Source organism: Balaenoptera ricei, chromosome 15 (assembly GCF_028023285.1).
Source record: "Balaenoptera ricei isolate mBalRic1 chromosome 15, mBalRic1.hap2, whole genome shotgun sequence".
Classification (NCBI taxonomy): Eukaryota; Metazoa; Chordata; class Mammalia; order Artiodactyla; family Balaenopteridae; genus Balaenoptera; species Balaenoptera ricei.
The window spans coordinates 65,041,758-65,069,323 of NC_082653.1; the positions used below are offsets into that span (position 1 = coordinate 65,041,758).

At 45.3% G+C, this 27,566-nt stretch overlaps 1 long non-coding RNA gene across 2 annotated transcripts in view; it reads right to left on the reverse strand.

Annotated features, from left to right (window-relative positions):
• The window catches only part of LOC132348428 (uncharacterized), a 328,330-nt gene that overhangs the window by 170,475 nt on the left and 130,289 nt on the right, over positions 1-27,566 (reverse strand). The window lies entirely within an intron of this gene.

The window sequence follows — 27,566 nt, forward strand, 5'->3', positions numbered from 1 at the left end:
GCTTTTTTGCAGCTGTTTCGCCATCGGGAGGAGCAAGCCTGCTGAAAATGGAGTGAACACAGAGGAAAGCAGAAACGAGACATGGCAAGAAACTGAGTCCTGATGAAGCCACTGGAGTCCCCAGACCCAGCAGTGCCTAAAACTAGCTCAGTTACATAAGCCAACAAATACTTTTTTTGCTTGAACAAGTTTGAGCTGAGTTTTCTATTTCTTGCTCCTGATGAGTTCTGATACCCATGAAGCAGGAAGGCAAAGAAACTGTTAACCAGGAACCAGAAGGGGCAGTCTGAACACCCACTGACAACATAGATCCCAAGCCAATGACTGGTGTTTTACCACCAGGACACGGTTGTTTCAGGGGTTGGGTCTGGGGTCCGAGAATCGGACGTGACAGAGCAGAGACCTCCTGCCTCCTAGTCCCCTGCTTGTTCTCCCACTCCCCGCTTTAAAGCCATCTTTGCAGGTCCAAGGTGGGAAAGCATTCCTCATGGGAAATGTTCCAAAGCAGTAGCATTATGAATCTCTCTCCATCATCACAATTACTAAGGTAACTCTTCCAGTCAATAATCCTTTCTCATCTTCTTCAATCTCTATTTATCTGGATTTCCTAGCAAGTCCTGAATCAGGCTGCACCCATACGCCTGCTGAGCCAGAAAAGAATGGATTCTGAGATGCACCCTGCTATTTGCCCACCTTGCTGTCATCACACGTAGAAATTAAGGTAGAGTTTCCCATGATCGCTGAATTCCAATCACCCTCCACAGTGGCATCTGGGCTGTTCATTATCTGACAAGAGGGAAGTGACTGACTATTTGGTGTCTGATTATGGCTGCAAACTGCAGGCCATTTTGGCTGGTATGTTATAGCAAAGCATGGAGGATGAAGGGCAAACCTTTCATCCCACTCAGAAATGACAGCCAAAGCCAAGCTCTAATTTCTCTCCACAAAACAAGGCAGTCGGTTTGTCCATAGGACACAGGACTGAAGAACTAAAGTCAGTTTGGGATCTGACTTGGCATTTCTTTTTTTCTTTCTTTTTTTTTTTTTTAGAGTGGTGGAAGAATAAGCTTTATTGGCCCATAGAAGGGATGAGGGGAAACAATGAAAATGGGTGGGAAAACTAAAACAGAATGATTTATAGTGTGCAAATATACTTTGTAACCACCGCCATTCAACTTAGAGACAGCTATTACAGTGAAATACAGGTAGATTAAAGTGAGATTCACTTTGTAGTTGATGCTATTTGTACCAGTTCTATCATTAGTAAGCCACCGTTTCTAACTTGGCATTTCTGATGTCCAGAAAAAGCCGCACTGGCTCCAGGCTGTCAACTCCTGTGCCTCTTCATCCTCTTTCTGCTAAATAGGAGCACGACCACACAGGTAAAGGAGCAGCTACCATTTCTCAGATGAGCAAGAGCAAGTCAGTGCAGTGACTAGAACTAAATATAGAATTAGACCTTGACCCTGGCCTAGTCTTTGACCTAGACCTAGATCTTGACCTAGACCTACAACTACACCTAGAACCAGAATTGTGCTGTCTGACTATTGGTCAAGACTGGACAGGGACTTCCCTGGTGGTCCAGTGGTAAAGAATCCACCTTACAATGCAGGGGATGCAGGTTCGATCCTTGGTCAGGGAACTAAGATCCCACATGCCATGGGGCAACGAAGCCCACATGCCACAACTACTGAGCTTGCGCACCTCAACTAGAGAAGAGAAAACCCACACGCCACAACTAGAAAGAAGCCCGCGCAACACAATGAAGAGCCCGCGTGCCGCAATGAAAGATCCCGCATGCCTCAACGACGATCCCACGTGCCGCAACTAAGACCCCACGCAGCCAAAAATTAATTAATTAATTAATTAATTAATTAATCTTAAAAAAAAAAAAGACTGGACAGAGGGCCATAGGAAAACTGGAACCAAGGTCATCTTAAGCATCATCTTGGTGACTTCATTGTACTTCATGCAATCACTCTGGCTTCACCCTCATGGCATTGCTGAATCTTTACAAAGAAACCCTCTAGAAAGCTTTTCCTGTATAGTAGTTAGAAAGTGGTATTAGTCAGGGCTGACCATGGCTTACCATTACTAAGAGTATTCTGCTCTAATATGTCTTTTCTATATAACATAAAACAGAACATTTTATTTAAAAGTTAAATATAATCCACAATGAGTTTTCTTAACTACAGATCATATGCAATTGAAGGCATGATGCAAAGAAATACACTCTATTACTATTTGGTAACTTTTCTGACTGGTCCTTAAATCTTATCAATCCCTCTTATTCCAACCCAGCTCATATTAGTTGCTTGTCAAAAATATATCTTAATGTTTAATATATACTAACACTTATAAACGCTAATGCATCATACAAATGTAAAATTGAAGTATCCACCTGACCCCCTCTCAGTCCTGCTGCAAGTGGAGCTTTACACCTCCAGGAGTGGCCTCCTCAAATCTCTGCATCTCTAATCACATGGAAGCTGGGCTCCTTGCTCGATGCCTTTATTTAAATCCCCACTCAACTAGATACACAAAAGTGAGATCACACTTAAAAGTGCAGAACCACAAAATCCATACTTCTCAGAATGTAACTACTGAAAACCACACTGAAACCAGCATCATAAGGTTTTAAAATAGACACAAAGAAGTTTCTCGATCGAGCTCTTATCAAAGGAGGACCCAGATGGGGATCATGAAAGATGGGAATGAATCACTTCAGCTAGCTGAGTTCTATAGGGGCAGAGGAGGAGAGACCCAGGTTATGTACATGATGGAAAGTTATTACAATGGCCATGGGATGTGGGATAAGAAGCTGCACATGAGTGGTGTTCTCAGCGTGGGTCCCTGTCCTCCCAACAAAGCGATGTGTGCAGAGTTTCCTATATAAAGGGTAGGATTGTCCAGCAATGCTCAGTGGAGTGGCGTGCCCCTCTGTCTTACAAGTATGTGTGGTGAGACATTACCACTGAAATCACCACGTGTGCTATCCCTTCCACGTGGTCCTGTTACTCATCTTTTTCCCCCACTCTAGTGGCAACTAGATTTTATGACATTTATTTATTTATTTAAGGAATGGGCTGCAGAAAAGCAGAGAGAAGACTTTAAACTTCAAAAGGCTCATATTGTGAATCTCCAAACTTGGGCTTTTGAGCTTTAGAAGCATACCTCTAAAGAAAATCGGGGTAGAAAAATTGTGATGGGGCAGAAGAAAGTCCCATCTCCCTGACTGGAAGCATTTCTTGAGTCTGGGGAGAGGAAAAGCTTAAAAAGCCAAGGGCAGTGAAAGGGAGGAAAGTCAGTTGGGTCTGAGATGAAGGGACCATACACACCTGCAGAGAATCCCCCACCAAGAGGTGTGGAGACCCCTCAGCCCCCCTCAAATGTCTCCTGGAACAGGGACTCTCATTACCAATCCCAGGAACTGCCTGGGAGCCCAGCTGGACCCCCATCATTGGGTCTCTGCTGTCCTTTTTAATGAGTTAAGTTAGCACCCAGGATGCTCAGGAACAAGAAAACAAGTGGGGGATGCTTTCCTGCAAAGGGATGGTACTGAAACTTTACCATGCGTCAGAAGACCTGTTCAAACACAGATTGTCGGGTGCCACCCCCAGAATTTTTGACTCAGTATGTCTGAGTGTGGCCTAAGGTCTGCATTTCTAGCAAGTTCCCAAGGGATGCTGATGCTCTTCCTCCCAGGGACTCCACTTGGAGAACCACTCCTTCAAACAGATTGTTAAAAAACACATCTGTGTGGGCTTCCCTGGTGGCGCAGTGGTTGAGAATCTGCCTGCCAATGCAGGGGACACGGGTTCGAGCCCTGGTCTGGGAAGATCCCACATGCCACGGAGCAACTGGGCCCGTGAGCCACAACTACTGAGCCTGCGCGTCTGGAGCCTGTGCTCCGCAACAAGAGAGGCCACGACAGTGAGAGGCCCGCGCACCGCAATGAAGAGTGGCCCCCGCTTGCCCCAACTAGAGAAAGCCCTCACGTAGAAACGAAGACCCAACACAGCCAAAAATAAATAAATAAATAAATTTTAAAAATGAAAAAGAAAAAGAAAAACAAACACATCTGTGAAGCCACCCTGCTGAATGGGTTTCTGCCCCTCCCCACAACGGCAAACATTTCTATCTCCAGCTTCCGCGAGAGAAAAACTGGAGTTCAGAGACATGAAGTAACTTGATCAAGGTCATACAGCACAAAAGGGGTGGAGGCAGAACTGAAATCCAGGTGTTCTGGGGGTCCATCCAGTTCTCCCTCCCTTCCGTAGCGGGGCTGGGGTTGGACCTCGGATCTCTGCTGCCAGACAGGTTGGTCTGCAGGCAGCCGGTCCCAGCAGAAGCCCCGCTCCAGCCAGCTGGAGCGTCAGTTCTGGGAGCAGCGGCCAGCCCCGAGCACACGAGCAATTCTGGATGCAGAGGCTCTCCTCCACAGGAATGCGACCTGCTCTTCCAGCGGATTGAAGACCCCTGCTGCTCCCGTTATTTGAGTTATGCGTTATAGCTCCCAGGGGACAGATTTATCTTGGTTTTACTCATTTCTGGAGCACCAGTTTTGCCCACTTAGTGCTTTTAGCTTTATATATCATTATCACACGCTCCGTCCTCCTGTTGCAGACGGTTTAGTCCTTTTTTGCTTCAATTCCTCTCTTGGTATTCCTACCAGGGGACAAAAGGAGAAGAAAATGGTCCCTGGAAGAGAGAGAAAGGAGACTGGATCTCAGCCTTGGTGGAGACAGCACGGAGGCGTCCCCCCTTTGTTCATCTTTCTGGCAGGAGGCAGTGAGGTGAGAGGAAAAGAGCAAAGCCTTCGCGGCCAATCCCGCTATCTATCAACTTGCAAGCTGACACGGTAATATTGACAGCGCTAAGCGCTAATCCTTATTTAACACTCTGCCAGGCCCCTCATTACTATGTTCAAATCTACTTCCTACTCTAGGAACTGAGGGGAGTAGAACCTGGGACTGTTCCTCTTTAACCTCTCAGACTCTCAAGCTCTCCCTGGAGCCTACGCTCATCTCTGGTGAAAACACTGAACTGCCTTTGGTTCACTGTCTCAGGAACTTGGTCCAGCACCTGCCATCTCCACGGCACCTTCGTCACATTATTCTTCTGTGCTCAACACCGAAGAAGGCCAGCCCCAAATCTGCTCACGGAGACTTGTGCTCAAAGCTTGGTTAGCAGCCCCACAATCTTCTCAGAGTGGTCCCCAGACCCCAGATGGGGCCATAGAGACGTCTCTGGAGCCACAGTGGCGCTGAGGGGAAGCCAAGTGTGTGTCCAAGGCTGCCCCCTCCTCCTCCTCCTCCTGCCCCCAACACACGCAACTGCCCCCATGAGGAGGGCTCCACATTTACCTGTTGGATTCAAGAAGGTTAAAAGAAAAGTTGGAAACCACTGCCCTCCTAATTTACAGATGGGAAATAGGGAACTCATCCATCTCTACTGCTGGGACAGCTTGAAGATCTTGGGCTGACTTATGGACAGCAGAACTTGATGTCTGGACAAGAGAATCTTGGGAGGTTCTGCTAATACATGGTATCTGCTGTGGCGTAAGTAGCAGAGAATGTTCTGCTCCAAATCTGACTCAAAGAGTGAGGTCTTCACAGAGTGAGACCAGCCCCCTTCTCACTCCCTGTTGACTTCCAACACATCACCCTGAATTCTGACATCCATACGACAAGGCGAGAGTGACCGGGGAAGGTTACAACGGTACTGCTAAGTCTGATTTTTAATTTTCTGACTAAGCTTTTTCATTTTCCAGCTAGGCTGTGATGAGATGTCCTGAATGGCCAGACATTATGCCAAAAATCCTATGCATACTCTCTTCCCCTCTCCCAGTTTGTACCACTGTGGATGGAGGGGCAGGGGAAGTGGAGGACTAAGGTGGAAAGCATCTTTTGCTCCTGTCTGATGCCCCTTTCCCTCTCGGTGTGGGGTTGGCTGAGCTGCCAATCAAATGATATCACCTCTATCGACAGGGCAGGGGCACAAGAAAGTCCATCAGAGTCTCCCATCCTGGTCCTCAGTCTGGATGGAGGTGGTCAGGACACTGTGGTCACCCTTGACACATTCCAGAAGGGGAATCACAGATCCCTGCTGCCAAGATCCCTTGAGGGGCCCTGACTCCTCATGCCCCTGAGGATTGTTCATTCATCAGCTTTCCTGAGTCCTTCTCATAAATAACCTTCGCCTATTGTTTATGTCAGAGTTGATTTCATGATACAAGTGGATAAAAGTGACCTTAAGCAAACCTATCTCCAGATAGAGCTTGCTCAGCTCCATTAACTGGGTGTCAAAGATGCAGCTGTATGCATCTTGGACCATGGAAAGCTATCCAACTTAAGAAAATATCAGATATTAGGAAAGAAAGCAAATCTTGAGAAGTTCCTCCACGGCCCTCAGAGTTCACCATTAACTGCATCTGACATTCAAGCCCATGCGTGTCAGTTATCTCTTGCTGCGTAACAAACTACCCTGCAGCTCAGTGGGTTAAAACAGTAAGAATCTCTTACTGCCTGTGAGACAGCAGGTCAGCTGGCTGGTTCTTCTTGTCTCAGCCGGGGTCCATGGTCTGGTCAGCTGTGGGTCAGGTAGGTGGTTTTGCTGTAGGCTGGGTTCCCTCTCACATTTGGGGGATTAGCTGGCCCTAAGACAGGGCACCTTGGCTGTTCTCCACGAGGCCCCTCATCCTCCAGCAAACTAGCCCAGGCGTGTCCACACGGCAGACCCGGGCTCCCAAGGAACTAGCAGAACTGTGCAAAGCCTCTGAGGCCTGGGCTTCAAGCTCTCACAAGGCAAGTCCCAAGGCCTGCCCCGATCCAAGGGCTACAGACACAGACTCCAGGTCTTGATAGCAGGAGCTGGGATGCTGTGCTGCAATGGGCAGGGCACGGAGGCTGGAGAATTGGGGCATTTTTGCCAGCCATCTTTCACACCATCTAAAACTAGGAACATAGCTTAACAAAATAGTAACCCAGAGAGGTTCAGTTACCTGTCCAAAGTCACAAACTGTTTTAAAACAGGGTTTCTCACCCTCAGCACTACTGACGTTTGAGACAGGACCATTCTCTGTTGAGAAGGCTGCCCTGTGCATGTCGGATGTCTGCCAGCACCCCGCCCTCCACTCACCAGATGCGAGTGTCACACCCACCCCGCTCATGACAAGCAGAAACACCTCCAGACACTGTCCAGTGTCCCCCAGGGGGCACATCCCCATCTCCCAGTAGAGAAGCATGGCTCTAAAGCCAACACTAGGAATTCCTCACTCCCCTCTGCCCAGTAGTAGACTCTGGTGCCAAAATAATTCTCAACAGACTTCAAGCCGAGCAGGGGCTACGATGATCACTGCAGTTTGGGAGTGACCAAAGGAGCCCCCTTCTCTCTCCTCTTGCTCCCCCTATATTTGTTCTGTCTTGGTTCTCTAAGGATCTGGACCCCAGCCGGCAGACAGGCTTCAGACGTGGAACCACTAGGCCACCCTCTCCCCCATCCCCACCATTCACACTGCCAATTGGACCCGATTCCCTGTAACAGGAAACATTGGCCCTACAAGATGCGAGCAGGCCCGTTTTCAATCTCAGTTAACTTTTACAGCAGTTTCTCCCATTTGCCAGCCACTCTGGCTGAATGAGAAAGCATTTGCTGTTTCCTTTGCTGGGTATATTTCATCCTGTGTCAATTAGCACGATGAAGGGAATCTAATAATGATGTATGGGGTGGCTGGCGCTGACAGCTCTGCAAGGAGGGCGGATGGAGAGCGGAACTCAAGCCAGGCCAGGCTCTGGACGCTGCTGGACCTGATTCTCAGGGCTCCTGACCGCACCCAGAGTGATTCACTTCTAGGTGCAGTTTGACCCAAGGGAAAAAAAAAACTAGAGAGATCTTTGTATCCCAACATGTCAGGGCTGAAGAGAACCTAAGGATCGTTCTGCCCAACCCCTCGTCATACACATAAGCCAACTTGACCCCCACAGAGGTCAATTGGCTTGTCCAAGGTCAGCCATCCCGTCAATACCAAATCCAAGCCAAAAAGTCAAATGTTCTGACGCCAGTCTGATATTCTTTTTATGCTTCTTTCTTTTCGCTTTGAAACACATACTTTTTATTTCTTTCTAACCTCTATTTTCCAAACCACCTTATTCTTCACTGAAACTTAAACTCAACAGGTATTGAATGTCTTCTATGCACAAAGCTCTGGGTTAGGGGACTCAGTCTCTTCCTGCAGGGATCACACAATCTGATTAGGGACAGGAGGTTGGGAGAGGAGAAGAAGACAGGCACCAGCAAACTAACACTCAGAACTGGTTCGGTCCAGGCGAGTTGCCGAGGTGTGGTGAGGGGCACAGGCGAGAGATTTGCTCCATGTCAGAATGTGGGTATGGCTTTTGCCCTCCACAGGTATCGCTAAAGACAAAAATCAATCCATCTTCAACACTGGCCCAGAGTAATGCGAAGGACCAGGGCCGGGGACCTGGGCCTTTGACCATTTATTTCCCGAAGCCAGCACCTGGGATGGGAAATTCTGATAAATTCGGAACCAGCGCCATCTGGTGGTCATATTAGATAGAGCCAGGGAGCGTCTCTCCATGAAATTTTCCAAGAGCTTCTGAGGATGGCTTCTGCCTCAAAAGTGGGTTGCCAGTATAAAATGACCCCATTGAAGTAAAATTTTAAAGTTTGATAGAGGTGCAGATAAATATATAATGATACATCCAGAAGGAGGCTCACCAAAAACAGTGATAAACTAGAAGTAGTGTCTCTGAGTGATTTGTATTTTGTTCTATGTACTTCTTTTTATCACATGATTTTTTAAAACAATGAACATAGATCTTTTTAACCAATGAAAATGATAAAATTATATTCATTTTGGAGGGAAAAAAATAAGTGCAGAGATTGAAGGTGTCTCGACCCAGAATAAATCATTGGGTTAGTCCTGTGTGCTGGCTAACTTTTTAACAGGAATAAAACTGGGTCAAATGGAAACTACAGAGTCGCCTTGAAGTGGGAAAGCAGAGAAGAGATGTCACACAGGGCAAGAATAACAGCCGGCCCAGTAAATAAACCCTTTATACTTATGTAGCTCCAAGTAATCTAAAAAGTACTTTAATGATCCTTTAACATGCAAAATGCTCACCTGGCTTCATGGCTTGAAGTGGCTCCACAAAGCTCTGTTTTTATCTCTGTTTGAGCCCTGCCTAAGCTACATTATAATTTATTGTGATCATAGTAAATAACACTAAAACTGATTGGACATTATGTTGTCAGGCATGGGGCCAAGCATCCTACATGCATTACTACATTTAATCCTCACAAGAACCCCATGAGGTGAACAATGGATGCTCCTCAGTGAATAGATGACGTAACTGAAGCTCAGGGAACTGATCTGTCACCTGCTAACTCACGAGACCCATGACACCAAATGCTATATTTACTTGGCTTTACATGCCCAGTGCCTATGTGGTGGTGCCTGGGTGGGTGGATGGCTGAATCTATGCATGGCGTGTTGTGAAAAGTACAGAACTAGGAAGAAAAAAAACTTCCATTGAAATGAACCTTTATTGAGCACCTACAATGTACTAGGCAGGCTGGTAAGTGCTGAGAGTAAAAAGATGTGTAAGACCAAATCCCCTGGTGCTCCAATCAGTGAAACAGAGTCCCTAGAAGAGGGTCACTTTTGTGCAGAAGGATCAGAATTCTATTTTTATCATTATCATCATCATTATTATTCAGTTAGAATCTCAATAGAAAACAGAGGTAACGCTCAATTTGGCATACTTTGAAGAGTTTGTTACTAATCCCAAAAGTGCGGGAAGGTGACTCTCAAACTTCAGCACGCATCAGAATCGTGCTCTTTCAGAGGACTAGTTAAAATGCAGCTTGTAGAAAATGTAGAAATACATCTTATTTCTAGTTCATAAGGATGGGGATGTGGTCCCCAAATTTGCATTCTGAGTAAACTCCCAGGTGACGCTGACACAGCTGGTGCATGGGACCCACCGCGAGGGGGAGAGCATTCACCTGGGGCAGGCAGCCGTGGAGGGGCCCCAACCTGCAGGGACAAGGAGAAGGAAGGCTGCCAGAGCTTGGAAAGAGGGAGTCTTGTAGAGAAGGCTGCCTTGAAAGGGGCTGAGGCTCCTTTCAGGAAGGGGGCTGGGAAGAAACACCACAGCCTCCCTCCTCCCTCCTAATAGATCTAACCCAGCCGGAGCTGATGAGGTTCAAATGGCTCCATCTCCCAGAGGCAGCAGATCTGGGGGGCAGATGGAAGATATTTGGACACACATGCTGAGTTTAAAGTGTCAGAGACATCCAAGAGGAAATGTTGAGCAGGAAACCAAGTGAAGGCTGGAGCTCAGAGAGGAAATCCCAAAAACCAGGAAGGCAGCCTGTCACATCTGCACTGCTGGGGGGTCCAACTGAGCTGCCCAGAGATTCAGAGGTGGATCCAAGGAGAGGAGAGACCCTAAGTCAGGCTCACAGAACTCCAGGAGACTGGCCAAAGAAGCCCTCGGGAGGTCAGGGCAAGCAGAGAGAGGACTCGAGATGAGGATGAGGCCAGAAGAGAAAACTCAAGTGCAAAAACAGGGCAGGGTGGGGATGGGGGTGGGGAGGTAGATAACGTGATACAGCCCCTGAAGCACTGATGTCAAGAGGAAGAAAGAAACTGCTACATCAGAAAACAAATGTGGTTCAACACAGCACCAGCTCCCAGGGAAGCTCCATCCCCACGGCCAGGCAGCCTGACTCACTCGACAGACAGCTCCCTCTGGACCTGACGCCCCCTCTCTTCATGCCTTTGATTTCACAAGTCCCCTTCCCACTCCAGTTCCGCACAGCTTCATCACGAATCTCTGTTTGCCAACCGCTAACTATGAATTGTTCTATGACGTGATGTTTTTAAATCTGGGAAACTTTGGAGAACATTGTAAGAACCCCTGAGAAAATTGGGATCATCAGAGGGGAGACCCCTCCCCTGCAATATTAGTTTTTCATAAGCTTTCTGATGCCTCAGATTTTACCATTAAAGATTCATTCCTTTGGCTTAAGGCTTTAATTCTCTATTAAATGTAAATCTTACTTGCAAGCCAGTAGTGTTTGGGGAATGAGGTCATACATTAAGTCTTATCTATCACTGACACCTCAATGAGAGTGAGTTGACAGTCATTTCAAGAGTCAGGTTTAATAGGGAAGAAGGGAGATAAATGTAAAGGTACTGGGGAATTTAGCAGCAGAGGGAGAGACATTCAAGGAGATAGCATCGGAAACTAACATTTATTGAGGCATTATGCTAATAAGAAAAAGAAAAATAGCTACCTTTTACTGGCTGCTTAAATGTGTCAGGTTCCATGCTGTGCTTTTTACATATGGGGGATAATTTACTGTGATATCTGTTTGTGTTTTGTTCTTGTCTCGGAAGGATGCCAGCTCGGTGCTTTGTGGCCATCTAGAGGGGTGGGGTAGGGAGGGTGGGAGGGAGATGCAAGAGGGAGGAGATATGGGGTATATGTATACATATAGCTGATTCACTTTGTTATACAGTAGAAACTAACACAACACTGTAAAGCAACTATACTCCAATAAAGATGTTAAAAAAAAAAAAAAAAAAAAAAAGATCAAGGGGGAGTTTCCTTGCTTCATCTTAAGAACAAGTTACCAAGCCTTGGTGTTCTGGGACTGTGCTCCTTCATGTCCCATCAGTTAGGGTGACTTTATACAATAAAATATCCAAATAAAAGTGGCTTAAACAATGGGCAAAAGATCTCATTTCACATAGCAAAAAGTCTGGAGGTAGGAGGGTCCAGGGGAGTGATGTCATCGGGGACCCAGCTTTCTTCTTCCTTCAATTTTGTCATGCTCAGTGGTTGCCTTGATCCTTGAGCTTGCCCCTTGATGGTCACAAGATGGAAGCTGTCATTTCAATCATCTTGACATGAAGCCAAAGAAGAGGGGGATTCCTCCTCTGCGCATCTTTTATAATTGAAGTCTAAGTCCCCTCCCAACTCACTGCTCTAACATCTTTTAAGATATGACCATCATGCTCTTGGTTCAAGATGGCACCACCTACATTCCAGGCAGCAGGATGGGAAAAGGGAAAAAGAAGAAGGGAAAAATGGCAAGTATGAAGTGTCTCTTAAAGAAGGCTCTCAGAAGTTTCTACCCACCCTTTCTTCCTAGATCCTTTTGGCCAGAACTTAGTTGTACAGCTGCCCCCAGCTACAAGGCAGGCTGGTAAATGTCGGCCTTACTCTGACATCTACTTGTACAGCTAAAAATTCCTTCAGCATGAAAGAAGGAGAAAGTGTATAGTGGAGACAATTATCATCTCAGCCAAAGGGCGAAAAATATAAATTATGAGACATCCAGAAGGCAACCTCACCCTAGTTTTGTTTAGGAGGTGGAAGCTCATTGACAGCATAGAAATATAGGCTGATAGGGTGGGGATTGGTGGTGAGGAGGTAGATTAAGCATTGCCTTCTCCATAACAGGAGGGTTATGGAGGTTTGAGGTTCTCACGAGTGATAGAACTAGTATCCTGTTTGAATACAGATCCCTGTGGGATACCAGGGAGGTTGGACAAGGTGCTGAGACTTTGAAAGCACAGGAAGAAAACTCTGGTCAAACCTCTGGCTAGAAGAAATTATAGCAGTGACGTGGTCCTTGGAGAAGACAAAGGCTGAGGGACAAAGTGGTATAAGAGCATGGGGCAGAAAGAGCATCAGTAACTCTAGCGGCACCTCAGGATTGAGGTGAAAGCCCCTCCCTCATTTTAAGTCCCAACATATTCCCTATACTTTGTATATCCGTGGGGATTGGCAGGGAATGCCCCTAAACATGCCTATGATTAAATGTCTCAACACTCTAGCTTGGATCCTGCCTAGAGACAATCAAGCATAGAGGGTAGCGAGATTGTCTTAGGCAAGACTTGTAGTTGGAAGTGATGGAAATAAAACTGGAGTAAGCAAAATAACAATGATAACGACGAATTTGTTGGTTTACAACTCTACGGGGTCCACATGTCATTGGGCTTCATTTATGGCTTGGTGCAGGCTGTCTTTTCCCAAGTCTCAGGTCTCATCTCCTCTGTGTTGGCTCCATCCTTAGGTGGGCCATCTCCATGTGATGACAAGATGGCGGCCAGCAACTCCAGGCTTATATTGTACTAGATCGGTAGCCCCAGAAGCAATGAGCACATCTTTTCTCCAGTAGTTCCATCAGAAGTGCCAATATTGCTCTCTGTGGCCTGAATGAAGTCATGTGTCCATCCCTGAACCAGTCACAGAAGGCAGGAAGGTGGAAGACGATGATCTGAGTCACGTCACCACCTCTGGACTGAAAGTAGGGGAAGGTGACTCTCCAAGAGGAAATCAGGGTGATTTCACTGGAGAAGGGGGAATGGATGTGGGCAGACAGCAGCAACAGATATTCACGGCAGGGAACAGAGCAAGTCACCCCCAAATGTACACACACACATGCATATGTGCACACATGTGCACGAACACACACACACACATGCATATGTGCACACATGTGCACGAACACACACACACACACTCACTCATGAGCTGCAAAGATCAGCAAATCGGGCTCCAACTAGTTCTGGACCCAGTGAGGTAGAGTAATATGAGTGCCAAGAGCCAGTCTATACAACTCACTCTCAGAAGTCCCTCTCCTGGGCTTCCCTGGTGGCGCAGTGGTTAAGAATCTGCCTGCCAATGCGGGGGACACAGGTTCGAGCCCTGGTCCGGGAAGCTCCCACATGCTGCGGAGCAACTAAGCCCGTGCGCCACAACTACTGAGCCTGTGCTCTAGAGCCCATGTGCCACAACTACTGAAGCCCACGTGCCTAGAGCCCGTGCTCCGCAACAAGAGAAGCCACTGCAATGAGAAGCCCGCGCAACCCAACGAAGACCCAATGCAGCCAAAAGTAAAAAAAAAAAAAAAAAAAAGTCCCTCTCCTGTCCCTTCTGCAGTAGAGAAAGGGACCAACAGGCAGCAGGAATGTACACCTGTTGAACACCCTGCTCACTTTCACCTTAACAGTTGGCAGAAGACAGACTCTCTAGAAAACAGAACACAGCGACAGCCATTCCCTTTCCCAGCCCAAGAGCTTTCAAACTGGTGGTTTGGGCATATTCTAAACGTGCGATCATCAAGGGATAATAGAAATGTGCCTGGATGGTGATGCATTCACGCTCGATTGTGTGGCAGGAGAGGTCCCCTTAGCTCTGAATCATCTGCCATCTTGGAAATGACAGTAACAAGACTTAAGCTGCCAGATTGCTTATATAACCTGCATATTCACGTAGCAGAAACAGTGATGCTTCGCAAATCAGTCAAGTGGCATCATGGAAGGCATGTGACATATCCATGTCATATTTCCCAAATAAACAGATTTTACACGGTGACATCAAAGTACAGACACTCTGTCTTCACAGACGGTCTCTGAACTCAGGGCCCAGATGCCACTCTGCTGTAGGACGAGTCTGGGGATACCTTGTAGTTTTTGACCCTCTCTCTATGGACTCTCCAAAGATTCAATCTATGCTTCTCCCCATATTCCTGGTGCCTGGGATGCCCAGAACCCAAAAGCCAGATTTTCACACCAAGGTGGAATTTTCAGACCCCAGGTTCTTGGAAGAGGTGGACATTGACCAAACCGACAAGTTTGAATAATACCACGCATTAGGCTAAAGCAAAACAAACAGTCCATCTCTCACTTTCTTGTGTTCTTTGCTGAGCGTGGAGAGTTGAATTAGATTAAGTCAAAATGCACAGATGATTCAACTCCACAGCAAAGGGTTTGGGCTATTCAGACGTTGTATCTGTTGCTGGGACTATATTTCTTTGACCTCACTCCTCTTCAAGCTCCAAGCCTGATGGGTCCAGGCTTTATAAGGACTGTAAAAACTTCATCTTTTCACACGCTTGTTGGATAGAGAAAGGGGTGCAGATATAACCATTGAGCTGGTAACTGTGGATAAACCTAGGCATGCCCAAGAGAAACCATCCAGTGGAATGCCATCTGCGTGTCTGGCCATGGGGAAAACACAACCTGTGAAATAAATCATAAGAAGTCTTCCAGAGAGCAAACAGGCCTCACCACGCTCTATCTACCTCTTCAACCACTGCCCATGACATACTTTCTGCTCCAGAAACACCAAACCACTTTCTACATATCCACACATCTTTTTATTTCTCTTCATTTATTTTATCACACAGTCTTATCTCCCTAAAAGCAATTCACACGAATATTATGACCAAGGTGCACCTCCTCCAGGATCCTTTGGGTTAAATTGGGAAAAGCTTTTTTTAATCATGGAATTTATATGCTATAAGTTCGCTATATGCTATAACCACGCTATATTAGCTTTTTTTAATCATGGAACTTACCACGCTATATTACAAATATCTGCTTATGGATTGACCTGCTCTGATGTTTGAGCTATCTGAGCCCAAAGGCTGCATCTTGGTAATTCACTTCTGCATCCCTAACACAGAACGTGGTGCATGAAAAATGCTGGAACTTGGCTAACTGTCCAAACTTTCCTCCTTCTAGGATTTTAGCTAGCTGATACTATTACCCCTAAACTGGATTTGCCTCTTGGTGGGTGTGGAGCCAAAATACACAACCAAGCCAAAGAGCAGGAGAAGGAAGGCTTATTAATTGCAGCAAGTAAGGAGAACACCAGAAATATTTCCCAAAGCAGCATCTCCCCGAACAACAAAATTGGGGAAGTTTTAATCCAAGAGTGCATGCATAGTTATGAAGGGGCTTGAGCAGACGACAATTCAGCATAGAACTGGGGCAAAGGTTGACAGAGTCCGAGCTCTAGTTGATTAAAGTCACGAGGGTCAGCAAAGGTCAGCATCATCTTTCCTTAGGTTCCGGTGAATCTGGTGGTCGAGTGCTCGAGGGGGATGGGGTCCTGCAAAACACCTCAAGAATGTGCTTCAGGCTGATCTTCACCTTTGAAACAGGACTGGGAGGCTTTACAACTGATATATTGTCCCCATATGGTTACGTTATCTCCCTGGCCAGGTAATAGCTGTTTGTTCTTACATTCTTTTGTTCCCTTAAAATCCTATTGAGGCCTATCCTTCTGCAAGGGCAAGCACTAGGCCCAGGGTCAGACACAAAATGGCTTAGGCCTAACATGGCTGCTCTTATGTCAAGAAAGCCAGGCCTTGTTCTCTTTCTCCAGGGACCCCCTACTCTATCTGTACCAGACACTAAGGCCAGTACCAGACACTAAATACCAAACACTAAGGCCACATGACAATCTAAGTAGAGTATCTTCTTTATCCCTGGCTGAGCAGGGGGCTATTGACCTCAAATTCTGATTAACTGTGTTGGTGAGCGTGGCCTTAGGCTTACAGCCAAACCTGGCTTTCCTTCCATCTCTATATGTAAACCTTGAAAAGCAAGGATGAAGGAGTTGCTGAGAAAAAAGAGATGTATCACCATCATCACCAGTAGAAAAACTGATGCCAATAAATGATGAAACTGGTCAATGTTTGACTATTTCTAGAAAGACTGTAAGTTGGTTTTCTTGTTTTTAATGACAAAACCCATAGAACCCTCCTACACTGTTAATGGGAATGTAAGTTGGTGCAGCCACTGTGGAAAACAGTATGGAGGGTCCTCAGAAACTAAAAACAGAACTACCTTATGATCTAATAATTCTGCTTCTGGGCATATATCTGAACAAAACTATAATTCAAAAAGATACATGCTGCTATGTTCATAGCAGCACTATTCACAACAGCCAAGATATGGAAACAACCTAAATGTCCATCAACAGATGAATGGATAAAGAAGATGTGGTACCTATATACAGTGGAATACTACTCAGCCATGAAAAAGAACAAAATACTGCTATTTGCAGCAACATGGATGCAACTAGAGATTATCATAGTAAGTGAAGTAAGTCAGAAAGAGAAAGACAAATACCATATGGTATCACTTACATGTGGAATCTAAAATATGACACAAATTAACCTATTTATGAAACAGAAATAGAATCACAGACACAGAGAACAGATTGGTGGTAGCCAAGGGGGAGGGGGTTGGGGGAGGGGTGAGGTGGGAGCTTGGGGTCAGCAGGTGTAAGCTTTTATGTATAGAATGGATAAACAACAAGTTTATCCTGCTGTAGAGCACAGAATATTCAATATTCGATGATAAACCATAATGGAAAAGAACACACACAAAAAAGAATGTATACATATGTATAACGGAAAAAAAAAGTGACAAAACCCATAATGATAACAAAATGTACTATGAAGAAACAGGCTTCATCAAAAATGGAGTGCAGCTGTTTCCTGAGTCTGGTGGACAAGACTGCATGGGAGGGGTCAGAGAGAGACTTTGGTGCTTTATATCATCTCCCCAGTGTTGTCCTCGCAAATACAAACCAGTTCATGGCTGGGGGAGGTCCCTCTGGCAGCTGTCCTGCCCCAGTCCACTCAAAGGCAAAGCTTCATATAAAGGGGTGGATTGCTAGGCTGAGGATGTCCCCATCCGCCTTAGGGTTTATAGGCGACATCCGAAACTGGTGTAAAGAGGAGGACAGAGCAATGCCATTTAGTGGATCCATCAGACAAATTCAACAATATCTGTTAAAAATGATCTAAGTGCATCTCCTTCCAAAAGTCTACAAGGAGACATTGCTGAGAAAAAGAAATACGAAGGACTCTTACATATAAGAAAAGTGCTGACTTTCTCACCAAGGAGAAATGCCACTTAAAACTACAATGAGATGCCATTTTCACTTTATCAGGGTGGCAAGAATTATAAAGTTTGATCATACATTGCGTGAGGGAAAAAGCTCTTTAATATATTACTGATGGAAGAATAAATTGGTATAATCTCTATGATGAGAAATTTGTCAATATCTATCAAAATTACAAAAGCCCATAGCCTTTACCCAGTAAATTTGCTTCTAGAAATTTACTCTATAGATATAGCTGCATAGGAGAAAAATGTTGTATGTACATGGTTATTCATTGCAGCATTGTTAATAAAGACAAAAGAATGGAAGGGACATGCATTTATATCAAAAGGGGTCTATTTAAATAATTTATGGTGTATCTATACAGTGCACTATTATATAGCAGGGGAAAAAATTAAGTTTAATTTTATGTACTGATATGGAAGCTTTTCAGTATATATTACAGTGGTGGGGAAAAAAAGGAAATTGCAGAAGAAAATCTACATTATGATACCAGTATGTAAAAACGTATGTGTGTATTTATGCAAATACAGAGGAAAAGGTCTGGTTACCAGGAGTGTGATGGTATTTCTTGAAGGCAAGTTATTCAAATGAATATGATTATGACACGGGTGTTCCCTCTGGGTATTGATGTTAGAAAATTGCCCTTGGTAAATATTCCTACAGTCACAGACATTTTTGAAGCTGTAAGAGTTCTTAGAAATTATCAAGCCCAACCCTCTTACTCTACAGATGAGTGAACTGAGGCCCAGGTTGTTGACTGCAAAGGCTGGATAGGAACCCAGGTCTTTCCCAACACGAAAAAGGCACCCACCAAAAAGGTTCCAGTCTTCATTTAAAACTTACCTTTATTACAACTGCTACATTTTCTTGGAAGCCTTCCCACCTGCTCCAACCACACCTCAGCCTCAAGGAAACACTTCCATGTGCTAAACAGAGGTGAGAGAAGGAAGTTGATCTCACAAAGGGGAAGGCTGCTTGGGAAATCAAGTGTGGTCTTTCTAATAGCAGAGGGTGATGCAACATCAGTTTAATTCCTATTCATTTGTGGTGCTTATTAGAGTGTCTGAAAATATAAGCTGAGTAATTGGAGCGTTAGAATTGATTAATTGAAGTAGGCTTTTGGTGTAAATACACCTGGAGAGATTTTTCCAGGTGGGATTCTCTACTAAAGATTTGGAGAAATTCAGACCTCTGAACATGGAAATAAGAATGGTGTGGTGGTTTTAAAACATGGCTGCAAATTTTTTTATGTTCCTGCCACAAGGGTTGGGGTCCGTGTCCCCTCCCCTTGAATCCGCATGAGCTCATGACTGCCTCAACTTATAAAGTATGGCAGAAGGGCTGCCATGTGACTTCCAAGACCAGGTCATCCAAAGCCATGCATCTTCCACCTGGCAGCTTCTACTTGCTCTTGGAGCCATGAGTCACTGTGAAAGAAGTCTGACTACCCTGAGGCCGCCATGTTGAAAGGAAACCCAAGCCACTGGGAAAGACCACTTTCAGGTACCCCAGTTGACAGTCCCAGCCAAGCCCAAATGGTAGACCTGCGAGTGAAGAAGCCTTCAGATGATTCCAGGTCCCACCCATTCATCACCAGCTCTTCAAACCTTCCCAACTGAGGGCCCAGGCAAGGTAGCCCCAATATTTCCTGCCCAAAGTCCTGACCCTCAGAATCTGTCAATGTAATACAATAGTTGTTTTAAGCCACTAAATTTGGGGTGGTTTGTTATCGATATAGATATAGCAATAGGTAACCAGAGCAGATAGATGCCATGACAGTAAAACTGCCCAGTTCCTGTGGCCCTAAGAAACAAGCTGCTCCAGGCACTAGTTTTGACTCCCATGCGGAGATGATTTCTTACCTCCTTAACTGAGCCACACCTTACTTTGCTTGTACCTTTACTTTAGGAACAATAACCCACTGCTGTTCCTATTAGCCTGTCTGTTTCCACCTTGAGACTAGGAGATCCTCAGTCACAGAGCTCTCTCTTCTTCATCTTTAGTAACCCAGTACAGCGCCTGGACCTGTTCGTTGGATGGATTTCTGCCTTCACCCAGCAAGGACTCTCTTCTGTGGGGCCTTGAAGACAGGGCAAACTAGCCATTAGAGCTGAAAATAATGGTAGAGATTAGCTAACTCACCCCTTTCACTTTACCAGGCCCAGAGAGGAGGAGTGGCTGGCCCAGGGAAACACAGCTGGTTAGTGAACTATGCCCAGTGCCTCCTGCGCCCTTCCCCAAACCACCACTGAGGCGAGTCCTCGGAGGAGGCAGGGGGCAGGGTGGTTAAAGGCATGGGCTCCAGACGCACAGCCCTTGTCCAAGATCCTGGCTGGCCACCCTCGCTGCTATGTAGCGGTAGCTTCTCCAGAAGGAAGGAAAGCGACTGGACTTTTCACACCCAGCCAGCCCCACCCTCCACTGAAGAATAAATGGCTCTTCTCTGTTTCCAAGGTCTGAATCCTTCCTTTTAGATCTAAATTCCTGTTGGAGGAGGAAAGCAGTAGACTAAGCTTTTTTGCATTGAATGACTTTAAACGTCAGGGTTTGGAGATATGGAGAGAGAACAATAATGAAAGGAGAAAAGGAATCTGAATCCACACGACTGGCCTTAGAGAGGCCAACAGACTAGGGCAGTTGTTCTCAGCAGGGGGCCTGTGCCCCCAGGGGTCATTTGACCAAGTCTCGAGACACTTTTGGTTGTCACAACCAGGGGCTGCAACTGGCACCTCGTAGGCAGAGGCCAGGGATGCTGCCGAACACCCTACAATGCAGAGGACAGCCCCCCACAATAACGAAATATCCCGTCCAAAATGTCAATAGTGCCAAGGTTGGGAAGCCCTGGGCTAGGGAAAGGACAGCTGTGAGGGGCCCCCTTTGAGTCCCCAGGAGCAGAGGCCGGGGCCCGGGATGGCTCACAGGGAAGCCTACTCAAGCTTGCGGTGGGCCTTCACTCTGCCGGCGCTTCAAGACCTTCTCCACCACTTGGCTGGTCCCCAAGTGAGGGTGTTCCCCAGCAATGCCCCCAGGGCACCAACAAGTTCCAGGAGACAGGAGTCGGGACAGAAGTGGGGACAGACCAGGACATAACAGTGCACTCTGAACTGGAACACGGGCCTCTCTATTACAGCATCTGAGCAGAGTTCTCTGAGCAAGGTCTGTGGCGAGAGAGGTGGTAGAAGATAGTGTAACCGGCTGGGACTAAGCCCATGTCTCCAAAAGCATTAAAGCAGAAGTGACTCAGACCACCCGCTAATGACTGTGATTATTTGGCTGCCTATGAGACAGTTTAAGAGATGATTTGTGAATTTAATTTTTAACTAAGGCAGAAGCCCTTGGGGGCCTCTGGAGTTCAAGCATGAAAAAGGAAAATCTACTGCTGGAAGGAGAGGGCTCAGAGGGCCCCCCTCCAGCCTGGAGGAGGTATCTTCCTACCCGTCCAGTGGCCCAGCAGCCGGCAAGGGAGCCCAAGTATGAGGTCACTAATCCACACTGGGATCAGGGGTCAGGGCTGGACAACTCAACAAAACTGTGCACTTTGGTGTTCTAGAAATTTCTTTAGATAAAATAGTAAAAATAAGGAAAGCATCCAAGTTTTCTACCTCTTTCTTAAGTTCTAATCTTAAAAGTGAGCTACACTGCTCACTTCACTAACACCGAACCCAGCACTCGAATTCCTGGGATCTAGCCTCCTCTCCCCCACTGATGTCCAAGTGATCTTGAATTCTCAATTAATCTTGCTGAGTTTGGATTCTCTATGTGGGACTAATAGTGCCACCCTTGGTTATCTCGCAGGGCCATTTGCAGCCTCCATCCCAGGGGAGGTGAAAGCATTGTACAATAAGTACTCTCTGGCAGGTCCACCCCGCTCATCTGGTTCTCCCTGAGGGCTGGCAAAAGCACCCTTTTACTTCTCAAGGGTGCTAGGGCAAAAAAAAAAAAAAAAAACAAACATGTCCAACCTGAGACAAAGTCACAACCCTGGCCAAAAAAAGAAATGCAGACAACATTCTCCCTCAGGGTGAACTCCACTGAGATTCCATAGACGTGGGTTCAAGTCCTAAGTCCACCACAGACAGTTGTTTTTTTTTTTTTTTTAACTTATTCTGGCAAAAAAATAACATTAAATTTACCATTTTAACCATTTTTAAGTGTCCAGTTGAATAGTGTTAATAAGTATAGTCATACTGTTGTGCAATAGATTGCTAGAACTTTTACATCTCTTTAAATTAAATTAAATTAATTTATTTACTTGGCTGCGTCGGGTCTTAGTTGTGGCACGTGGGATCCTCATTGTGGCACGCAGGATCTTTTGTTGCAGCGTGCGGGCTCTTCACTGCGGCGCACAGGCTCTCTAGTTGTGGTTCGTGGGCTCAGTAGTTGCACCATGCCGGCTTAGTTGTCCCGAAGCATGTGGGATCTTAGTTCCCCAACCAGGGATCAAACCCACATCCCCTGCATTGGAAGGTGGATTCTTAACCCCTGGGCCACCAGGGAAGTCTCTAGAACTTTTACAACTTACAAAGCTGAAACTCTGTACCCACTAAACATTAATTCCTCCTTCCCCTGCTCTTGGCACCTCCCTCTCCATTTCCTGTTCCTATAAATCTGACTACTTTAGATACTTCATGTGAGTGGAATCATATAGTCTTTGTCCTTTTGTGGTTGGCTTATTTCACTGAGCATAATGTCCTCCAGCTTAGTCCATGTTATAGCAAGTATCAGAATTTCCTTCTTTTTTTAAGGCTGAATATTCTTTTGCATGTATGTACCACGTTTTCTTTATCTATTCATTTATTGATGGAACATCTGAGTTGGTTCCACTTCTTTGCTATTGCCACTCTTGCTGCAATGAATATGGGTATGCAAATATCTCTTCAAGATCTTGTGCTTTTTTTCATTTTGGTGTTTTATTTATGTTAAGTTTGTTTTTCATGCTATGTTATTCGTTTTATTTTTTCCAGCTTTATTGAGGTGTAATTAACAAATAAAATTGTATATATTTAGGGTGTACATGATGATTTAATATACATATACATTGTGAAATGATAACCACCATCAAGTTAATTAACACATCCTTCACCTCACATAGTTGCCATTTTTTTGTGAACACTTAAGATCTACTCTCTTAGCAAATTTAAAGTACACAATACAGTATGATTAACTATAGCCACCATGCTATACATCATTCATCTTCCAGCTGGAAGTTTGTACACTTTGACCAACATTTCTTCATTTCCCCCACATCCAGTCCCTGGAAACCACCATCTCCTCTCTGGTTCTATGAGTTTGACTTTTTTAGATTCCAAGAAAATGTGCTAAATATATACAATGGAATAAAAAAGAAGGAAATCTTGCCATTTGTAACAACACAGATGAACTTGGAGGACATTATGTTACGTGAAATAACCCAGACACCGAGAAGCAAATACAGTATGATCTTGCTTATACATGGAAGCTAAAAAAGTCAAGATCCTGCTTTGAATTTTGGGTAGTATGTATCCAGAAGTGGGATTGCTGGATCATGTGGTAATCCTTTTTTTAAATTTTTTGAGGCAACTCCATCCTGTTTTCTATAGTGGCTGCACTATTTTACATTCCCACCAACAGTGCACAAAGTTTCCAATTTCTCTGTGTCCTTGACCATACTTGTTATTTTCTCTTCTTTTGAAAGTGGCCATCCTATTGTGTGTGAGGTCTCTACAGACAGTTTTGAGAAATTCAGTGTCCCTCTCTGGGTCAGGACAAGGGAAACCAGCTGAATTCGTTTAGAAGATCTTTCATATTGCTCTCAGCTCTGAAAATCTCAGTTAACAAATCAGTCTTGGGGTGAGGATCAAATAACATCATGGACATGAAAAAATAATCTTTGTCAGTTGAGAAGGGCTATACAGCTCTCAAAGAGCAGATCATGTAAAAGCTAAGAGAGCAGACTCGACAGTCAGACTATCCTAGGTTCCATACTGAGATATGCTGACCACAAGCCTTGTGACATTGTCAGTTTCTCTACCAGTAAGATGCAGGTGATGATCCCCCCATACCGCCCGTCAGAGGGCTGATGAGAAGACCAGACCAAATCACAGGAGACAACAGACTTGAGAAATCAGCAGGATGCTGTTCCTGGCTAAGAATGAGAACGGAAGCTATTTGTTCCATTAACAAATGAGGCACATAGACTTGTACACTTTAAATGGGTTGATTATACAGACTGGGACTTATATCTCAATAAACTATTTCTTAATGAGGAACACAGAGGCCCTCAAATAAGGTGCCGATACTTACAATTAAGGTAGACACAGAATCACAGAAATGACACAAGCTTTGGGGTCAGACAAACCTGGACACATTTGAATCTCAACTCAGCCTCCTGGTTACTATGAGATTTTAACTCTCTCTGAACTTTGTATGGTTTATTCAGCTGGAACACAAAGATTTTTTAAAAATTACTTTTCAAGATTGTTCTGTCACATATAATGTTTCTACCTGCCATGTACCAGGTGCTCAATAAATGATAACTATTATTTCTGTGTTGCTATCCCTTCCTAAGAAACCTGGCCTTCCTGAAGGTACTAGTATAGCCCAAGGGCCTCCGAACACAGGAGGAAAAGGTGTGAAAAAAGGGGAGAAGACAGGGTTTTGTATTCACAAATACTCCTTTCCCAGAAACAAGCCATTTATCAAAGTACCAGCTTCTCGTTTACTGTCAAAACACAAAGGCTAATTACATTTGAAGAACAATGGCCTACAAGAGCAAAAGAGGCAGGGCCTCTTCAATTAATGGAGAGAGGAAGGGGGGGTCTCTAGCACACAATATTTTGGACATCGGATTGCAACGGTTTAATTAGCTATTGCTATGGACTTTGGATCATCTGTTGTTCTAGAAGCCATTAGTCATCTGTAGCTTTTAAGCATATCATTTAGATTCCTTCATTCAACAAATGCTTTCTGAACACCCGATACACGCCAAGCACTGGGCTCAACACTGAGGATACAGCACAGTCTAGTGGAAGATAGACGGCTTAGCCCACTAATGGGCATCTCAAACTAATTCTAACAGAGCTCCAGTTTTATCCAACCCCATGCCCCTCCCTCATCATCCACCTTTCCAGAAAAGGCCTCTGCATCTTTCCAGTTGTTCATGTCAACAACCATGGAGTCATCCGTGAGTCTCTCTTTCTACGACACCTTACATCCATGATATCAACAAGTTCTGTTGGTTCTCTTGCCAAAAGCGCTCTTGATTCCATCCACTCCTCTGCCGACGCACGGCCATTACCGCCAGCCCGAGGCTCAGCAAAGGTCTCTCTTAAAAAAGTGGGATTTTTTTTTTCTGTGTCTCTACCTGCTTCCCATTGCAGTCCACACAACATCCAGGGTGATCTTTTAAAATGGTGAATCATGTTATGCCATGGCTCTGCTTACAACACTTCACAGTCTGACCAAGGCTCTTAGATGGGAATCCAGAATTCCTGAGCTGACCTATAGGTTTCCACAGGCTCTGTCCCCACCCACCCCTGTAACCTCAATCCAGACTGCACTCCGGATTGCTGACTAAGCTCTAGGCCCATCAAGCCCTTTCTTGCCTCTGAGTCTTTGCCCTGCTGTTCCCCTTGCTCTGCTCTTTCCGTCTATGCACAAGCCTAGGCCCTTCCCAACTTTCAGTTGAAATAGTACTTCCTCAAAGAGGTTTTTCCGGACTTTGCTGTCTAAGTGACTTCTTCCAGTTATTCTAGCTCATCACCTTATTTGTTTCTTGCACAGCATTCGCTCCGTGATAACCATCTTGCGCATTTGTTGGTTCACTGGACATCATTTTCCCACTAGTCAATGGGTACTCTGATGGAAGGGACTTTTTTCTATCTTGTTCACAGATAGACCTGTTTTGCCCAGTGGAAGGTAAGCAGATGTGACACACATCATATCCAGGCCGGAGCTACAAGGACACTCCTGTGGTTCGGTTCTCCCCCTCTGGAGCTTCCATCACTCAGCATGAGAGCGGCACGCCCCTGATGTTGGTTGTTCCTCGAGAAGACATGTGGAACAGGGCCAGCCCAGCCCAGCCCAGGAGAGCCATGGGCCGCCTGCAGCTCTGAGGGAATATAAGCTAGAAACTTACACCTCTGGGACTGGGGGTTGTTTGTTGCTGCAGGAAAAGCTATCACATTTCCAAAGTCTCAGTGACCTCCAGCAAGAGACTTACTCTGTCTGGTTCCTCATTTCCTCATTGGTGAAGTTGCACTAGATAATTCCATACTCCTTCCTACTTAAAAACTGTGAATGGACTTGAGGACACGGGGAGGGGGAAGGGTAAGCTGGGACGAAGTGACGGAGTGGCATGGACATAGATACACTACCAAATGTAAGATAGATAGCTAGTGGGAAGCAGCTGCATAGCACAGGGAGATCAGCTCGGTGCTCTGTGACCACCTAGAGGGGTGGGATAGGGAGGGTGGGAGGGAGACGCAAGAGGGAGGGGATATGGGGATATATGTATATGTATAGCTGATTCACTTTGTTATAAAGTAGAAACTAACACACCGTTGTAAAGCAATTATACTCCAATAAAGATGTTAAAAAAAAAAAAAAAGAATAAAGCTACTACAAACATTCAAAAAAAAAAACTGTGGGGTTTTTGGTTAAGATTTTTTCACTTCTCTAAATTATAGTATTGTTTGGGGGTTCAATCATTTTTTTCCTTTCCAACTGTACAAGTTAATTAGGCAACTTCAACTTACAAAACTCCAGACAGGCAGTTAATGATGCCAAACTAGCTAGCACAAAACCAGAGTGCAAAGGCCTGTGATGGTTTAAGCTGCTGCAGCAGAACTTCTATTCTAAAGACCCTGAGATTTAAAAAAAAAAAATCTATAGAGCACAAACCTGCCACATTCAGCTGCCCCGGTTATTTATACGAGCATTTCCCAATTCAAATTGCATGCTCAAATCAAATTTCCCTAGTTTATGCCTTCTTCAGCAATTACTTAAAGGCAGTTTACCTCTCTCTGGAGGAACATAGCAGAAAGGCCTATAGACAAAATCTCGTTGACTCAGGGGGAGAGAAACGAACTCCAGACCTGGTGCCGCAGAAGTCACTTTGCCCACGGAAGTGAACACCGATGGGCCTCCGGGCTGTTTTTCAGCCTCGCTGACGAGAAAAAAATTCTCTAAGGAGGAGGGGGAGGCCCACGGAAACTGAAGGAGAGGGATAAGCCTGGGGGATGGGGAGAAAGGGACCACCTTCTCTTCACAGAGTTCCTTTTGTGCGGGTAAACAGGTTAACAGCTAAAGCTGTTCCCACTTCAATGTGATTGAGAGAAGTCAAAGCGGGACAGGGAGACCATGATCATTTCTGCACCTGTAAGTTTCTAGGTTCTTGAAAATTCACCCGAAACAAGATGAGCCCTACCAAAAAACTATGCAATGGACAAAATTTATCTTCACTGTACCGTCAACTTGTCCTTAATTCACTTTTCACCATTTGGAAGGATTTTCTCGTCCTCCATCAAAGAAGCATCATTTGTTCATTCATTTACTCCACGGAGGGCTCTCATTGGTTAGGCCTGGGCCACGTGTCCTCAAGCCAATTAGTATGGCCCGGACAATGCAGTGTTCTGATTGGTCAGGTCATGCTTCCATTAATTTATTTTCCTAGTCACTAATTTTATCTTACATTTCCTCCTTCATTCAGTTGTTCAACTTGGTGGATCTTATCTTGGTTTGCCTGCCTGACACCTACCACCTTTTTTTTTTAGTAACAGCACTCTGGATTTATTTAGGGGAATAGTTTCCCACTGTTCCCATCATATAGGGTAGGGCATA